This window comes from Thalia democratica, chromosome 3 (assembly GCF_965202585.1).
Source record: "Thalia democratica chromosome 3, ktThaDemo2.hap1.1, whole genome shotgun sequence".
In the NCBI taxonomy this organism is placed as follows: Eukaryota; Metazoa; Chordata; class Thaliacea; order Salpida; family Salpidae; genus Thalia; species Thalia democratica.
In genome coordinates, this window is record NC_139167.1 from 32,648,499 (window position 1) to 32,665,998 (window position 17,500).

Genomic DNA, 17,500 nt, shown 5'->3' on the forward strand with positions numbered 1-17,500 from the left:
AATGACTAAAGACAGGGTGGCCAAAAAACCTTGAATAATCTGGAAAAGTCTAGAATTTGAGAAAGAAAAAAAAACTAAAAGAACTTGGAATTTTGAACAAAAATCACTAAAAAAACCTGTAACTTTTAACAATTGTAACAAGTTAAGTAGAAAAACTTAGATTTGACACACAAAATCTACCCTAGAATTAGTTTTATTCTTCATCGTCAATTTTATTTTATTATAAAAAAAATTAAGTAGCTTAACAGTATCTTTTTAATACTTTATATTGTTCAACACAGTTTCTAATCTTAATCTTAAATTTAATATAAAAAATTGACTCAAAAATGGGTACTTTTTAAAGCCTTGAAAAGTTTTACAAATACATTTGGCAACCCTGTAACGACGACTTAAACTGACACAGGACAATTTTCTTTTACACACAAAACTTAGGATAGCCTTTTACATTTTTGAAAATATTAGTCTAGTGTTTTTTTTTTTAACGTAAGAAAGCTTTTATTGAATTGTTTTAAACATTTTCTTATTTTACTACAAATTTTTTTTTAACCTGATTCATACTATAAATTTAAATTAACTCTTTACACCCAAAAAACTTAGAATTCCTTAGCACGATTTGAGGTCACTTAGAAATGTTTTTGGTCACTATAAACTGTTTCTTTTTTGACTAAAAAAGTGAAAACCCTGAGAAAATTAAAAGTTTATAATTTTTCGTATCAAAATAAAAGTGAAATGCCCAGATGAATGCCTGCTGAATTAATTGCTTTAACCTTAATTTAAAGTGAAACTTTTGTAGTAAAAATAATATTTATTATAGAACTTTGTTTATTCTTTCTTCATTTAAAATGATTTAAATATTAACATCAATATTATTTTATTATATATTAATAGTAGAAGATATCTAGGTTAGTTTTTTGTGTTTAGTTTTCTAAAGAAGCATATCTCGAAAAAAACAACTAAAAAAGAATAACAGAAAACCTTGAACCAATTAAGTTATGTTTGATTTTATCTGCAGACCATGTAAAAAGTTTGAAGTTAATTAAAGTTTTTTTTTGAAAACTACGAAACATATTAGAAAAGTTTTACGACTCTCTTAAAGTTTTAATAGACCTTTTTGCTTAAATTTTCTTTTTAACTGGAATTTAAAAAATTTTATCATATTTTTTAGTATTCGAGATTAAAAAAACTTAATACATATGTGATAAAAAACTTAAGTTAACAACCTACAAACAAATTTATTAATTTCACAACATTTTTTCATAGTACTGTTGTATAAAAAACGAAATACATAAAATGTAATTTTTACAACTAAACAATGGTCATATTGTAAAAGGTCAAAAATATAGAACTACAACAAAAGTTCTTTAAATTTTTTTTTAATTAGTTCCCATAGTATTTTTGTAGTATGGCTTTAAGATGTTAACATTTTCAGGAATGTTAAAATATAAATATTAATTTTTTTAGAGTGTATAACATTATCAAAAACTGATATATTTTTATATAAAAAGAGCATAACATTCGATTAAAATCTTTGAAACTAATTTTTATAATTCAGTAAACTTTAAGTTAAATAAAACCTAAATTTTAATAAGTATTGTCGTTTGGCGATAAAATTATATCTGATATTAGTCTGTTTGTTAACAAAAAAATAAATAAACGATTGTTTAAAAATCTACAAGTTTGTTGCATACGAGTTTAAATCAATTTCGGACAACAGTCCTTCATCAGTGAACTTTAAACTAGGCTATTTTAAAGTTAACTGATGAAGGACTGTTGTCCAAAATCGGTTTGAACTCGTATCCAATAAACTTTTAGATTTTTAAACCATCGTTTATTTATTTTTATGTAACTTATGAAGCAAAACAATTGATTGTGTCCTGGACCGATTTGAAAATAATTTATAAATCTTGTTAGTCTATTTGGTAATAAAATACTTTTTACAATTTATTGTACCTTAAAATTTAGAGAAACCATAACATGAAAGAAAAGACGTGGCTAAAAGAAGCAATCAAAGCATTTAAACATATTTGTCAAACATTTGAAAATTAAAAAAAAAAACATTCCTATTTTTACTGAAATATGCAGCGAGCTGAAGCCCTAGTACTGAATGGTTAAAATTATCAAGACAACTTAAACGAGAGGTTGAAAAAAAAATGATGAAATTCGAATAAATAAAGAATTACTTGAAGACATTCAGAGTGATACCAAATACGTAAAATTTTTTCAAAGAAGAAATTGCAAAGTTTAGACTGGAAAATATAAAATTTACAAACGAAAACAGAGTTATTAAAAAATCACTAAAAGTGGTTGGGGAAAAACGTAAACAATATCATCAGCAAACAGCTTTGAAAATAGAAGAACTGCGAAAAGGCCTGCCACGTCAAAAAATATAACAATTCAGTCAGTTCACAGCTAGAGAGTCACTTGTTGGTGATCAGTGTGTGATTTGTCAAGGAGATATTGAAGTAGGTAGAAATGTGATGCGTCTCGACTGTGGTGATCAGCACACTTTCTGTCAGGTTTGCTTTGAAAGATGGTTTGCTGACCATAACACATGCCCCGTTCATAAATTTGAGTAAAATTTTGTTGGTTTTCGTAATATCTTTGTTAAGTAATCCGCGTTAGTAATAAATACTTGAAAGTAAATCATCGTTATAGTTTAATTTTATTGTTAACATGTCTAACATAATTTTTTATAATTATAACTTATATAAACTAAGGCTATTTAAATTTAGTTAAAAGTAATATATAATGTGACGGTTATCTATATTAATTTTTTAAATTACAATAAATTAAGTATTTGAGAAAAGTTAAACTTTTAAAATTAAATTTTAGTTATATACACTTGTTCCATTAATAAAAAAATATTATACAATTACTTTATTGTTTTTAAGTTTTTTTAGATGTTTGTCGCTTTTGTAGTTTAAATGTACAAAAAATATTTCTAATTGTAAGTTTGTGTCAATCTATAAGCTTGAATTAGTTTAATTAATTAAGATTTGTTTTGCTAAACAAGCAATTATTAAAAATAAATTAAATTATACATGTTTTTAAGTTTACATATTAAGCACTTTTATTAGAATGAAAGAAGTCACTGTATCTTCCTACTTTGTACAGTTTTTAGATTTGTGGCAGAATTAACATAAGGTTTCTTAATCGGCAAAAGTAATTATCTTTTAATACTTTTAAAAGAACTTATTTTGTTTGTATGAAAAAAATATTTGATAATACGCTTTGATCACCAGACTTGAAGCTTACGCTAGAACGTGACTTCTCAAAAAAATGATCAATCAATTGTAATTGAACATACATGTTGTTGATTTAACAATTCGCATAATTTTTAATAAACTTATTGTGCTCTGATTTATTTACTAATGACAGTATAGACCAGGAATCGACAGGCAGTTGATGCTCGCGGGCCTAATTTCAAGTTTTCAAAATGTTCGCGGGCCGCAGTTTTAGTTTAAGTGACCTTTAAATATTTTTTTGGTTTTAGTTTAAATCACACTAAAGAAAGTTTTACTTTACTCAGTTTACTATTTTAAGTGATATTTAGCTACACATAAAACGCCTATTTGAATTATACATATTTATCGAAATTAAATTGACATTGACTAGTATACTTAAGTCTTAACAAATTATGTACTGTCTTAAAGACTTAAATGTTTAACTTAGATTTTTATTATTTTACTTACAATATACTTCTCTAAAAAACGAGCTTTAAAAAAAATTAGAGGGTGGCAGTTTTATACATTTTATATATAATAATCCATTTTTTCATATTTGAAAAAATATTAATTGTTAAAAATAATTTTGCTTAAATAGTTTTAATTTTTTAAAAATTCAGATATTAGTTAACTAAATAAAACTTATACCTGTTTGTATGTTAAAAGCACTAAAAAATATTTTTAAGATAATTAATACTGAAATACTTTAATAAAATAACTTATTAATAATAAATCAGTCTTTTACATAGTTGCCACTTAAAAAGCAAAAATGACTGAGTGATATCAAACCAGTCTAACTGTTTTAAAAGTTGAAAAATCTAAAAACTTGCAGCTAATTAAACTTAAATACTTAACTAAAATACCATCATAAAAAAGTACAAATTATGTAAGTAGGCAAAAAAAAATTAATAAACTACACTGCAATCATAAAAATTGTTATGAGAATTCGAAGATTTATTATGGCTTTTCTTATGGTTTTTATTCTTTATAATTTCCTATTTTTTGGAGATTTATAAGTATTCAGAAGCTCAATCAACTTTTTGTATTCCAGTTTATATATAAAGTTGTATAACATAACCTATTTACGGATCAGCTTATAGATTGATTTGATTATTGTAGTTGCATAAAAATATTAAAACAAAGTTTTTTTTAAATAAGTAAACAATGGTAAAACTGTATTGTTTATATCAAGATAAATAGCATTATATATATTTAAGGAGACATAATAGTTAGTACCTATAGTTTGCTAATTCTAGGTTATTTTTTAATTTCTAAAACGTTTTCATGAAAATTTCAAAAACTCATTTATTAATTTAGTTTAAAAGATCTTTCACATATTTTTGATTTAAGTTTAAAGAAAAGTAAGTGTTTTGACCGAACAAAAATTTAATTTATTCAATGATAATTGAAATACAACAGTGCTTTAAAGTCATTTAAAGGAATAAAACATATTCTATAATAGTTTTCTAACTGTTTATAGATCTCTTTAAATATCTGTTATAGTCTATCACAGGGGCTCCCAATCAGGGGTGCGAGATGGCTTTTCATTTTTGTATGATAATTAAGGAGACTTTTACTTTCTGATGAAGTTTATAAAGTTAAAAAGTACATTTTGTTATAAAAAGAAGTTGGCGCTAGTTTTCTGAATAAATTAATTTTATTAATATGTCATAGAGCAAGAGCGCTTTTCTAGAAGTAAATTCATTTTACTAACTTCAATTAATAGCTGTTTGTTAAGAAATAACATTTCAGTAAAGACTTCTTAGAGTAGAACCTGTGAATTTTAATCATATATTCTTTTAATATTTTAATTTTTTAACTGGCCATTAATTGTTTAAAACAGTTTATGAGCTAGCATCTGTTTTAAATGAAATACTTAGATAAAAATTAGTATCTTCAGCAGGTTTTTTTTATTAGCTGTTAAGAACAGGTTCTGTTAAGTCTATACATTTATAATGTTATCTTTTATTAAGCTCAGTTGTGCAGAAAGTGGTGCTTAAAGATTTAACATAAGTAAATTGTAAAGTTCACAGCAATAACTGTATGTTATACCATTTAAGAAAACTTGTTTTTAGCTTTAGTGATACCAATTTTTATAGATCAGCAAAAGTACTCAATGCATCAACTTTATTTCTATTCGTTCCATTTTTGAACTTAAACCGTTTACCTTTTCAAAATCTACTTTTTTCTATTTATGTTGTAAGCATACAAACTTTTTTTGTACTTGCTTTTATAATATCTTTTGACAATTTAAGACTAAATATCTTTTAACTTTTAAAAACATTATTTAAAACCTTTATTATTTTGAAACCTATAGCTGCTAACAGTTTTAAAATAAAACATTACATAAGCTTAACTTAGAACAGCTGATTTTATTTTTTAAGTACATATATTCATAACAAAATGTATAAAAAGTTTAGTTTTAAGTTTAAGCCTAATATTTTAAACTTTTTTAATATTTTTTTAAATCTTAAAAAACTAAATGACGAAGTCATAGGCTGAAGCATGGTGTTTTCTACCTTATAAAAAATAGATATAACTTGTTCGAATATAGTTTGTTATGTTTTTAAATTTCCAATTATTTTATTTTTGTTAATATAGTACACTTTCATAAAATAAAAATACAAGTTGTTAATTATTAATATCAACGATTTTATAATCAAATTATTAATAAATAATTATAGCATATAGTGTTAGGGGTGCGAGATCAAATCAAGAGACTATAGGGGTGCGGGGCATCAAAAAGGTTGGGAACCACTGGTCTAGCAAGAGGGCGAAATCTAGTTATTTGTTTTCCGAGTTTACTATAGGTTGCTTTCCAGTTAACAGCTTCTTTCTCAAATTTTATTTGTTTGTGCTACTACCCTTTATTTATAACTATGATTTTAATAAAAGTTTAATTATTTTATGTGTAAAATCTGTTATATTTTTGCTAAGCTTTAATTTTTCCATATGAAAATGAGGTAGCAAAATTTTATTATATATATTTTAGAAATGAATAATTATTATATGATTATGTTTGCAAATTTGTTATATATTTTGAAAAATTTTTTGTATCTAATTTAAATTTCAATAAAGGTAACGAAAGCTTTTTAAAACAGTTATAACTTTAAGAAAAATAGTTTTTATCGTACTTGAATACTTAAACTTCATAGATTGTAAATCTTTTTAAAATGCTTCTTGTAAATCTTTGTAAATCTTTCTAAAATTCTAAATGTAGCTTTAATATATTTTTTATAAACTACTGCATAATGATATATTTTTTAAATAATTGGAAAGCAAGTAAGAATTTAAATATTTTTTTTCAATCTAAATTTAATTCTAGTTCTATAACTAAATAAAAATATCTGAATAATTTACCTAACGCACTAGTTGTGTTTTTTTCGTTCAGTTATGTGAACATCTGCAAATACTTTAAGTTCTTAAAAGCAGTTTAAGCCATTCTTACTTGTAAATAAAATCCTGTGAAACAGAAAATTAAACTTAAATGCTGTATTATAAAAAAATCATGTTTTTAACTTATTTTTTGTTGTTTGATTAAAACCTAAATAAACTGTTCGATCTAATTTATAGTAACTATATTTTATAACTTTACAAAGGTATAAAATTGTAATTACCCATTTAACTTGTTGTACTTTTTTCTAGTTTTCAACTTGTAAAATTTGGATCAAAAGTTTTAAGAAAATATCAAAACTGCTTCTAAACATTTTGTTAGAGTATTAAACACAATTAGAAAAAAGTTAGTTACTGCTAACAATTGAAATAGGAGTTTGAAAATTGCGACCCGTGGTATATATTTAAACTTAAACGAAAAATGTTGTGATTTTTCATAAAAACTTGCAATTAACTTTATAGTTTGATAATTATTGATTGTTAGTTGTTTATTGTTAATTATTTTAACAAACTTTTGTTTTAAAGTTGTTTTTTGTTTTTGAACACTACGTTTTTTTAATATTCAGGCCCGCTGAAGAGTTTTCTTCTATTTGCGGCCCGTGACTTACAAAATGCTGCTGACTTAAAGATTAATCTTAATAGTTTTTCGTAAAATGATTAAAGATAAAAGACAGTTTTAAAATTTATTCAGTAGATTTATTCTAAAATCTTCTATTACATTAAAAATTTTGCAAGTAGGATAGTGACGTAACTATTAAAAAGCTTAACTTGTAACTCAGTTTTCTAAACAACTTGTTTATTATAAACTTGCATGCAAACTTGTTGCACTATTTTACTATTTCTGTAAAAATTTACATCTATATAAAACGACCAACGGATGGCTTTTATATCTTTATACTCATCTTAGAAAGCGAAAGTACAGAATCTATATCAAGATGTCTTTAGAAGAAAAAACACCTCTGATTTTTCATAAAAACTAAATGTACTTGAACGGTATATTTACTTATGAAAGTCCAAACATTGCTTTACGATAAAAAACATCAAGTGATACTTAAAATGTACAAAAGTATCTTTTTCAAAGTTAAATGTATAAGTATGACAAACAAAAGTAAATTCAGATTGAAAAAGTTTTTATACTTGGTTCTACTTTTAGAAATAGAAACTTTTAATTCTTGATATACTTTTATTGCATAAAACTTGATAGTTAAATCATGAAAGAGATTTACAATAGTATTTTTCTTTATTTTCTGTCAATAATATTAATACGTGTTGCGTACTTTGGTGAAATTGTGAAGTTTATCTTCTTTAATCTTTTCTGGGAAACCTTTCATTCTGATCCTTAATGCTAACTTTTACATTTAGGTTTAGCTTTATTCATTTCACCTGCTTTTTTATACACTTTTTACCAGAAGGTTTTCAATTACTGAGACTTAACTTTGATAAAACTTAAGTCATCTTTATTATTTACTTTAAAATAACTAGTTTTATCCAGCAACAAGCTTCATACCTTTTTCATTCTTCGAACATAAAGTTTTACTATTTTCTAGTAATAAAAATTAATCGTTTGCTCATGAAGATCGTAGCGAATCAAGTTCACTGGAATACATAGTTAAAAAATTTCACAGTGCTCTTTCTTCATTAAACTAACATATTTTTCTGTGTGTTAACAAGTTGGCACACTTTAACGGAGCTATGAAGGTCCATCTTCTCAAGGTCGGCCAATGCAGCAGTCAGAGTGGACTCGGAGCAAGATAGGTCTTGCTGCGTCTTTTTGAGGTCTTCTTGCAGCCGGATTGAGGCGGCCTTCTCCGCTTGGAGCGCCTTCTCCACTTCTAGAGGATTAGGTGAGGTCTTACTCGAACCTGGAGCATATGGTGAGATCTTATTCAAACCCGAAGGATATGGTAAAATCGGAGCAACGTCTCTGTATCCCTCAATCTCCTTCCACAACTCCTTTTCTTTCATTATGTGCCGAATCACCGCAGCTGTAGCCGACTTTAGTTTTTCTCTTCAGCGTTTTCTTTCTGTTAAAACAATTTTATGCATAAACAGCATCCTTAAAAATAAACAACTTGAGAATAAAATTGCGGTTTAATACTTCAATTTTTTTTTTGTTAGCTTACAACAAAAATTTTTTTGTTTGTTTTTTCTTTGTTTGTCAGGTATTTTACTTTCATTGCTTTAGAAACTAATTTAAGCTGTCGTTTTTAGTTATCTTCTTATAAAATTTACCTTTTGGTAGATATCAGCTCATATAATCTGTAACTTTCAGTTTTTGAACTTATTTAATTTCTAGTGTTCAACTGCGGCACACGTTCGGTAGTAGTGAAAATAAAGCATAACTATTTTAGATTAAATCTTTCGGAGTTAAACAAAAAGATGCTGTTTATCTTAACAGTGATGCAAACTTGGTATTATAAGAATTTTCAATAATCGGCTTCCGTCACCTGCTGAGTACCCTTCTCTTTTATATCAAACAGCTCACTGTTTTCTAGTTTGATGGTAAGTTCGTTAGCGTTCTTGACATTAAATTATTTTTAAAGTCATTACTTATAAGTTCAAGTTTTTATCAAAGTCCTCTTGCAGCTTATTAAGAACAGATACTTGTTGCTTAATATTTTCTATTATCTTTTTATTCTGGCCGCATTCAATCTTGTAATTTTCTCATAGGTTTATATTAAATGCCAAGCCTGCAAAGTTCCTTTTTATTATACTCACTACAAAGTTTAGACTGTATTGCATTTTTATTTCATTTGATCATTTAAAAACAAAAATGTTTTGCAAAACTGATTATTTAACTTCATTGTCCTTAACCACCTTTTTTGAACCATTATTTTCAGATTCTAATGTTTTCAAACATTTCTGCAGGATTTGCTTCTAAATTAAATTACTTTTTAAAATTTCAACCAAAGGTTTTAGATTTTTATATTTATTTTTCTTCTTGTTAAAATTAGATACTTGATTTTAAAGATTTCCCATGGCATTTTTCATTTGGCCACGTTCCAATGAATAACACTCGTTTTCCCTCTTTAAAGTCTCAGCAACAGCTGCAGGTTTTAAATGTTTAAACATTTTAAAAAAGGGGTCGGCAAATTGCAACCCGTTATGTAGCCTTCAGCTTAAAACACGAGTTTTAAAAACTTCAAAAATGAAGTTTTTGCATTAAGAACCTACAATTAATTTTTTTATCTAATTGATCTATTTAGTTATCTACTCGAACTATTAAAAAGGGTAGATTATAAATTTTTTAGTTCATAAAAAATAAAATAAACTGTAAAATGAATTGTTGTCTCAAATTTTTATATAATTATTTTTTTTTTAAATTTAATAGTAAGTAATTGATAGTGCTGTATTATTGCTCATTTTAACAAACTCGTTTTTAAAGTTGCGTTTTGTTATTGAACACAACGTTATTTTATATTCAAGCTGAAGACTTCTTTTTATAGAATGCGGCCCGTGACTTACAAAAGGTTTTGACTTAAGACTTCATCTAAAAAGACTTTGTAATATAAAATAGGTAAAGATAAAAAATAGATTTCATACAGTAGATTTATTATGAAAATCTGTACTACATTTAAAATTTTACAAATGGCATAGTGACGTAACTATCGAAAAGCTTAACTTGTGAGTTTTTTTTAAACAACGTGTTTATTTCAAACTTTTAAGCGAGTTTGTAGCGTTTTCTTTTTTTTTCAGAAAAAAAGTTTATATGAAACGACCGATAAATAATGGCTTTAAGAACTTTTTACTCATCTTAAAAAGCTAAAACACAGAATCTATTTCAACATGTCTTTAGAAGTGAGAGTATTGCTTATAATACATAAAAAATTAAAAGCTTTTGTACTGTATATTTTGTTACATTGATTAACAAAAAACAAAATCAAGAAAAACTTAAACGTTAAAAAAGTATCTTCTATAAACTTATAACTGAATTAATATAAAAACACTTTAAAAATTGTTATTGCTTAGCTCTATTTTTCAGACTTAAGAACTTCTACTTCTTGTATTGTATACATATATTGTATACAACTTGATACTCTCACCATAAAAAAGAGCTACTATGATGTTTTTCTCCATTTTTTTTCAGTAAGATCAGTACCTGACTCGTATTTTGGTGACTTTTAATTTTTTTTCAACTTGAAAAGCTTTGTATTCTATTCTTAAAGGGCGGACTTTTAAATTTACTTTTATTTTTATTTAATACACCTGCTTCTTTCTATAAGTTTTGATAGAATTTTATCAAATACTGAATTCTTTGATACTTTCAGTTATCTTCAATACTTACTTCAAAAAAAAAACACATTTTGATCCAGTAGTAAACTTTAGTTCTTTGGCATGCTTTATACATAAATATAAACATTTTTTAATTCTATTATTTCACTTAATTTTTTTTCATAGTGTGCAACTGAAAAAGCCAGTCTTTTTTACCTAAACTCAAGCTGATTTCAACTTAATTGTCATCTCTTTTTTTTGTTTAAATTGCGTTTGTTAATTTTTTAATGTCTTGTTCTTGCTTTGTACCATCTCTAAAGTCTCGTCTTGCATTTTTAGACAAATTGTTTAAGTAATAGTAGAAATTATTTAGTTTGTCTCATCAATAAATTTCAAATTTAGAAAATTTTACTTCTTTCATTTTTTTTTAGCTAACCTAATCATTTCCACTTCCTTTGCCAGCTTGGTACTTTTCAAAATCACTGTAACGTGTTGCTCGTTGCCCGGCCTTCTTTTCAACCCCCTTCCAACGACGCCATCATATAAAAAGGCCTACTTGTTAAAAAAAGACTAAATTTTTGAAAACTATATTCTTTTTATGAGTCTTAGTCGTTGCTTTCTTTTCTGCTAGTTTTTGGTTCATCATCTAGATATCTAATTATTTCGATGTAAAAATTTATTTTATATCAAAGGAGATTGTTGCTACTGGTCATCTTTTCGTTATTTCATACCGAAGATGAAAGTATTCTTTATGTTAGTTTTGAACCTTAAACAACTTATATTTTTAAAATCTTATCTATCTTTTTCAAAACCCGCTTAACTTTACTTCTAGCCTCCACATTTGACATTTCTACTTTCTAGTATGTTTTAAACCAAAAGTTGTGTTTAGGCACAATTTTATCACGAACAACCTTTATCTTGTTGATCTTTTTAGTAGCTTTCAATAAAAACTGCGTTCTTTGTCCAGTTTCAGCTGATTACTGACTCTTGTCTTTGAATAGAGCTCCAAGTATTTTTTTTGAAGATATTTGATTTTTTAACAAAACTATAGAGGCAAGACCTTAAAAACTAGTAACTACATTAACCGCATAAGCCATAAGGGATCAATTCTTACACTTGACATGTTCTTTGGAATTTTATTTACGGTCGTCAGTTTTTTAGTATGGCCTTTAATTTCATCTTTAGACTCGGCTACAACAGACAGCGCAAAGCATAACAATTCTTAAACTTACTTTTTTCCATTTCTTCAGATCATCCGTAGATTTTACTTTTTCTTTGGCATTTTTTTGTAACAATTTTTAGTGGCAACACCTTAAAAGACGAGTAACTACATAAAACCATATACGGGAACAGTTCTTAAACAAGATAAATTTTATTTCTGGTAAAAAGTTTTTAATGTTGCTTTTCCATTTTCAATAAACCCAGAAGCAACTGACAGCGCGAACTCGATTGTCTATCAAACAAATTTAGAAAGTATAATCGAGCTTGTAATTTTAAATGGGAAAAACTATCACTTATAAAATTGTTATGGTCAGTTGTCAAAGCGACTCATTAGCATTCTGTGGGCTGTGTGTCAGAGTTTCCCAAACTTATTTTCATAATCTCCCAGTTGCAGAATTATAAAGTTCGCCACTTTACTTCACGTATTTTTATCTAGAATTATTTATTTGTTAGTTATTTCCTTAAGCTAGCCAAAATCTTTAACAATGACAATAAAACTCTTCTTTCTTTTGTGTATTAAATACTTTTAGAAACCCTGATCTGCATACATCTTTTTTTTTTTGTAACAACCTGTACAAGTTATATTAAATTAATTGTTAGACAAAAACAAACTATTTCAGTTAGTTGATATTTCTTTTAAACACTAGTTTTTAATAAAACTACCAAAAAATAAGACAAATTTCAGCTAAAATAAATAATTTAATTATCAATCAAGTATAAGAACAACACATATCCACTAATTTATTCCAACTCATGCCTATAAGTAGGACATGTGTTGAGGTCTTTAAACCAACCAATTTTTGCACAATTAACAAGATAAGTAAAAAATAAATGACAGTCTAAACGAACCATTTGCACTCCAACTTCCAAGTCATCAAGACAAACAACACATTGTTCAACGACCACAGACTAGTCTGCATCAAAATTTTGAAACTTTCAAACTTTTATGGTTGTCAGACCTGTTTAAATACTTATCTCAAAATTTGAATGCCTTGTGTATTTCGTTCATTTTTTGTAGATGATTCAGGTATTTCAGCAGAAATACTCGCCCCGGATAAAGTTGCCGTAAACGTTTTTCCCTAGTAGGTATGTCGTTTTGATTGTTGACAACAGCACCTTCATCTTCCATAAAAGTAAAAGCAGCTTATAATCATGTTTAAAACCATCGAAACACTAATTTATAACTAATTTTTATTATATTATTTAAATCATGGTATAATTTTCAACATACCTATATATGATTAATTTCTATACTAGTTTCAAGTATTGTACAACGTATATAAAAATTTAAGTTTTATAAATCTGCTGTTTTTATAAACATAAGCGTAAATAGACTACTTTGACATATTTAATTACTATTTAGAATGTTTTTCCAAAATATACTAAGATAAAAGATCAAACCAAGAGATTTATTTTTTCGAATTTTTTTATTATTATTCTAATATAATTTCTTTTATCAAATGAATTACCAAGGTAAAATTAAGACTACGTGTTTCTTTAATGTACCTTTTGACTATAAAACACTTTAAGTTAAATAAAAATGTATATATAGAAATCTTTTTTAAAGAGATTTTAACAAGCTTAAGTGTACTTTAAATTGTTCAATTATAAAAACTATGAATAAGTTATAATAGAATAAGTTAAGGTCTATTTACTATAAAAAAAGAAAAAAAAAAGTAAGTAGTAAAATACTTTTAAGCTAGAGAATTAATCTGTTAATACTTGTGTGAACCAAAAGGTAAATATACTTTCATTTAGACTGTAAAAAATTCTAATAGTTTAAAGGTTTTGATACTACTTAAACTAAGCACTTTTTAAAGTTATTTAAAAATTGCAAAACTTTAAACTACTCTCCATTACAACAGGGGCTTCGTTTAAAATTTTTTACTGTAAGCAATTTCAAAGGTATAATGCAACGCAGTTATGTAATCAGTTTAAAAAAAGATGGGAAACATGTGTTAGACAAAGGTGATAAAACCAGTGCATCAAAGTATTTTCCTACCAATAAATAAGGGAAAATATGCTAGTTTTAAACAATCAGGTGAGAAACTAACAAAACGTTTTTAAGAAAGAGGAGCCAGCGAAAGATAGGAACAAAGCTGGAGTCTTTTGAAACTGCAAGCGATTAATTCTACTTTTGTAAAGTATTAATTTTTTAAATAATTTGAATATACTCACAAAATAATACACAAAATAATCAAATATACTTAAGCAATGGCGAATATATATTCATGTTAAAATTAAATAATTTTAATTAAATTGAAATCTAATTAAGTTCTTTCAGTAAAACATTATGTTGCTTGTTTATAAGACGTAAAAGATTGTGTAAAGTGTTTAGATTTGTGAAAATTTGACGTTTATATACTAGAAAAAAATTTCATGTCAAATCTAATATAAAAATAGTAAAAGTTTTTCACTGTCTTTTCTACAATTTACAATTTAAAAATTCATTAAAGTTAATTTTTTTTTAAAACGCTCTAAAATATTTAGTTACAAATTGAAAACATTTTTGTATCTAAAAATTTCTATAAATCAAAATGCTATTGTCTCGGACCAATGTTATTTTGTTATGATATCTGTTTCTAAATACAATGGATTTTAAAACTTATCTTTCTTTTTAAACTCAATTGTTAAATTTGATTTTTTTTGGTTATAATTTTTAGCTTTTCATTAAAATGAACAGCGTTGCTTGTTATTTAGGTGTAATACAACAAATAGAAAGAAAAGTTTATTCATATTTTTTACAAACGTATTTATTTTGTTTTTCATTGGTTAGCGAAACATCTAAAACTTAATTAAATAATGTTTCATACAGCTATTAGTTTGATCATTTAATCTAAACAACATAAGTAAATTCTAAAGCTGATATTCAAACCTTTTATACACAAAATCCACCCTTAAAACAAAAAATAATTTTAGTTTTCCTAATATGCGTATTGTATTATAGATTTAGCCAATAATTTAGAATGCAGCTTAAAAAATTAACTTTATCCTAAAAAGTTCTCCACAGGCTATGAGATAATTTATACTTTTTTATCACTAAAAGGAGCAAAAGAGCAATTTAATTAACTACAAGGAAAATTGTGTCAAGTAATAAGTAGCTATTATTTAGCTAGTTATCGTTGACTGTATTGAGTAATAGGTTTTAATAGTATTCTTAAAATAGCTTTGTTATTGTTTTTAAAGCATGTTATGTTTGCAAAGCTTTTTGTTTAATTTTAAAGTACTGCTATGTAATTGTTCAAAAAGTTTGTATTAATCCACAACATTAATAAAATCATAGATTGTTTTTGTCTTAAGTTATGAATTCAAAACAAAACTTTAAAGTAGCCTAAACTTTTTATTGAGGAAAAAAAAATCATGCTTTTTTCTTCATCTAGCTAGTACAGAGAAATGTTTAAAATAAATATTCAAATTATTTCAAAGTATGCAGATGCTTCAAATTATTTCTTTAGTTTTTCAAAAGTTTGAGAGATATTTATTTGTTAATTTTAGGATCTTTAAACTACATTAAGCAATGAAAACTTTTAATAAACATTAAGAGTTTGAACATGAATATCAAAGTTTACACTAATATATATTCAAACTTATAACGATATACAGTTCCTTTGTACACCAAATCATTGGACCAAAATTTTTGATCGTTATTTTTTTATCGTTCAATAAACAATGTACTTATGTAAAGCAATTTCTTTGTTCGAAAAGTACAATAAAAAAGTATTTTAGTATAAAGACGCTAATTTAATTAAATTTATCATATACTAGTTTATTAACTTATTTAAAATTTTTTGATATACAAACGTAATAAGAAAAAAAAATAGAAATTAAATATAATATTTTAATCAGTTTTGTTTAAAAATTTTTAAAACATAGATTAATTTTAAGTATGACCATAATATTCGTTTGTTTAAACGTAAAATAAGATTAATGGTGATGAAATTTTAAAATAGGATTACTGGAGTGAAACTCAAACGTTCTTAAGCTGATTAGATTTTATTTTTAACCATTTAAAGGCTACTTCAGCTCAATTAGTAAAGAACTATTTTGTATATTTATTAATATACAACATAAGCTTAGCTATAAATATTTTTTATAAAAGCAAAACAAAGTCAAAAAAAAGTCATTGAGTCTAAATGTTTACTTTATAATAACATCAAGTAATTATTCAATGCAATGATACAATTTTGCATTTAACTTAAATTGCTTTTTAAACGAGAATATTCTCTCCTCTTTATCCATTGTGTTTACTTAAGCGTTATTATCTTATTGTAGGTATGCATAAGCAAGTACTACTGAGATATTTTAAAATCAATTGTTTGTAGCTATTTTCTAGTTTTTATAAGTAAGTATAAGATTGTTTGAAAAGCCAAATAAAAAGGTTTATAATATTCATAAATGACTGTGACTAAAGTCACGTAAGTCCACATAAGATTTATAAAAACGTATTGAATCGTAATAACTTCAACTTAATTGTAAAAAAATTATAAAGATTTATTGCAGCTTTGTTGCGTAAAGCTATAATTTGAATTTATTTTGTTTACTTAGAAAAAAAGTTATTAAACATTAATTTTGATTATATTTTGTTAGAAAATTTAAATATTTTGTTTAATATTTGTATAGTTTGTTTTTAGGGTTTAAAACTTACGTAACCAATGATTTGTTTAAACTAATTTATTTTATTTAGTTTATTAAACTTTATTATAAGCAGTACAACGTAGAAATGAAATGAAGAACTTAAAGCTGAAAAATCTTTTAAAGACATAACGAATTCAACTTTATTAATCAATATTTTATATATAAATTGATATTTTTAAGAATAAACGTTGAATAAAAATCAATTGGCTTGTTTCAACTTGTTAGCATAAATCAAATACCAGAAAAATATAGTTCTACAAGATTATATATAAATTAGTCTTCAATAATAAACAGTTAATTGAAAGTTCTTAAAAAGTTTAAAAAAAAGCTACTAAACAAGTATGGTTAAGTTATTAAAACAAATTTAACTTTAAAAACTTAATTTCAAAGGTACACACAAAATTTTAGATTTTAAATTTTTTCTTTTGGTATACATAAGTTTTTGAACCATTTAGGAAACTACTTAAATAACTTTAAACGATTAGAATTGAACAAACTGAATAGAAGTATAATTTTGTAATATATATTTTTAATAAAAACCGATTGTTTAAAGTTTAAACTCTAAGAAAAAATCTTTTTTAATACCTTAACATTAGGGCTTTTATTCTACTACGTTAAAAGAGTTATGAAAAATAAAACTGTATATCACTTGAACAAATTAAGCGTTTAAACAAAATACTTAAACATGTATTAATTTGATTAAGTTTGCATTTACTATAAAAGAAGACTTTTATAAAAACTATACATTTAGCAGAAGGATATAAATTGTTAATTAAGCATTTAACTATGTCTATAGTTTAAACTAAAAAAATCAT